We start from the raw sequence: 2,621 nt of genomic DNA, 5'->3' as shown, positions 1-2,621 counted from the left end.
TTTATTGCCCACAAGGGACTAAACATACAGGGTACAAACAAGGACAGAAAAACGGATTAAGTCGATTACATCGACTCCAGTGCATAACTGGTACTTATTTAATCGACCCCGAAAGGACGAAAGGCAAAGTCGACCTCGGCGGAATTCGAACTCAGAACGTAGCGGCAGACGAAATACCGCTAAGCATTTCGCCCGGCGTGCTAACGATTCTGCCATCTCACCGCCTTTATATATATCATTGTGAATGCAGGTATGGCCGATTTGTTACGAAGTTCGTTTCACGATTATGAGGTCCTGCATTCAATCTCATTTCATGGAATCTTTTATCAAGTATCTTTCATCATAGTGTCAGGACGCCCAGGTCTTGAGGAAACTGAAACTGTTGAAGCCCGTTGGAGAGTTTCTACTGGTAATTCAAATGTTATACATTGTGTCATACTGATTCTGCGAGGAATTATATTAAAGGTACGAGTCCTGTAGAATACCCTGCCATTTACATTCAAGGGCTAGGTAGTAAATTGCTCAAGCATTTGAATGCTTAACATCAAAATCGGCATTTATATATTCATATTTAATTACATAAGATGCTTGTGGTCTACCTCTGTCACTGAGTCTGACTCTCTCCTTCACCTCTCTCTCTTTATATATATGTATAAATATGACATTCAGTTCTTTGAGGGTGTTATTCCCACCGCACTAAACCGCAGCGTACCGGCGAACAAGCAAAACATATACCTTGACTATGTGCAGTCGATAATGCTTACATTACTAGCGCTGCTTTTAATTCGTAATTGAATTCAATCTTACGTATGTATCGTCGCGACATATCAACAAATGATTCTTACAGCATGAAAGATGCCCAATTGACTAAACATATCTTCATTAAAATTCACCAGTTTAAATACAATATTTCCGAGAAGTTAGTACAAGGGTGAGCTGAGAAGTTCATAGGCTGACTATGAAGGAGTGTCCCTGGTTCGATTGTGGTACGTGATGTTGATAAGCTACAAAAATGGCAAAGTATCGGTATCCTTCGCTCCTGAATGGGATTAGGGTGAGTTGTCTCACCTGTCTATGACTTTCAGGTGTTTTAAAACTCAGTGCTTTGAGGGAGTCATTCCCCACTGCGCTAGGACGCAGTGTACCAGCTAACAAGCAAAACACATATTGAATATGTGTGGTCGATAATTTTACAGCACTGGCGCTGCTTCTAATTCATAATTGAATACACACACACACACACACACACACACACACACACACACACACACACACACACACACACACACACACACACACACACACACACACACACACACACACACACATATTAGCAAAGATACCCGGTACGGTTGGAATATGTAAAAACATTCCTTGTTTTTTGCTGAGCTTATAACAGCTTAAATCAAGTTTTTACGTACTGATTTATTTTATTTTATTATATTTGTACATATTCTAATTGTAATGTAGATATATATCATACGATGGCTACCCAAAAGTAACCGGAAATGTTCTCTGTAAGACTATCCCGTAGTAGTTCAGGCTTCCGCCGCTCGAAGCTTCTTGATGCGACCCTCAGACATTAGTCTGCCGATCGGAAGGTCGGCTGAAGTCGTACTGCCTCGTGGTGCGTCCTTGTTTTGCATTGCACCTACCCTGTTCGTCGATTTTTGTGATGGCTGAAACGAAGGAACAGCGTACTTCCTTGAAATTCTGTTTTCTGCTGGGGAAAACGGCGGTCGAAACAGTTGTCATGCTTCAAACAGCTTACAAGGACGATGCCATGAGCAAAACGCAAATTTGTTCTTTGCTTGCTCACGGGAGATCAAAAGCAGTCGCGACTGAATGCGTGTTGTGAACTGAAAGAACAGTTGCAAGTTGATCCAGACTTTTTTGCAAAGGTCATCACTGGTGATGAAATCTAGTGCTATGGAATTTGCAGATGCGAAAGAGGTGAAGATAAAAATGATGGAGGCATTAAAAGGCATCACTTCACAAGAGTTCTAGTACTTCTTCGAACAGTGGAAAATGCATCTGAACTGATGCATTGCTTCAAAGCCAGGAAGAGTGTTGGATTCATCACTTTGAACAAGAGATGAAGAAACAATCCATACAGTGGAAACACCCCCTCCTCACCTGCTCCGAAGAAGGCCAAGGCCGTTTCATCTGTAAGGAAGTTGACGGCCTCAGATTTTTCGAATGCAAAAGGCTTTGTGTTTATTGACTGGCTTCAAAAGATCCACATCATTAATGGAGTTGATTATTCTTTCATTGTAATATTTAAGTTCTTTAAGGCGGTGTGCTGGCAATATCGTTAGCACGCTGGCCAAAATGCTTAGCGACATGTCGTCCGTCTTTACATGCTGAGTTCAAATTCGCCGGGGTCGACTTTACCTTTCATCCATCCGGGTGGATAAAATAAATACCAGTTGAGCACTGTGGGTGGGGTGGTCAATGCAATCGACTTACCCCTCCTCTGAAATTGCTAGCCTTGTACCAAAATTTGAAACCATTATATATTAATAATATATGCACACACACACACACACATATGCGCGCGTGTATGTATGTATGTATATATATATATATATATATATATATATATATATATATATATATAT

The 2,621-nt window shown here is 40.9% G+C and overlaps 1 protein-coding gene across 1 annotated transcript in view; it reads right to left on the bottom strand.

The window, feature by feature from the left end:
- LOC106875128 (uncharacterized) overlaps positions 1–2,621 on the bottom strand; it is a 20,453-nt gene that overhangs the window by 16,706 nt on the left and 1,126 nt on the right. The gene's annotated exons all lie outside the window — the stretch shown is intronic.

This window comes from Octopus bimaculoides, chromosome 4, assembly GCF_001194135.2.
Source record: "Octopus bimaculoides isolate UCB-OBI-ISO-001 chromosome 4, ASM119413v2, whole genome shotgun sequence".
In the NCBI taxonomy this organism is placed as follows: Eukaryota; Metazoa; Mollusca; class Cephalopoda; order Octopoda; family Octopodidae; genus Octopus; species Octopus bimaculoides.
The sequence above is the reverse complement of the archived record's forward strand: the minus strand, read 5'-3'. Positions and strand labels throughout refer to the sequence as shown.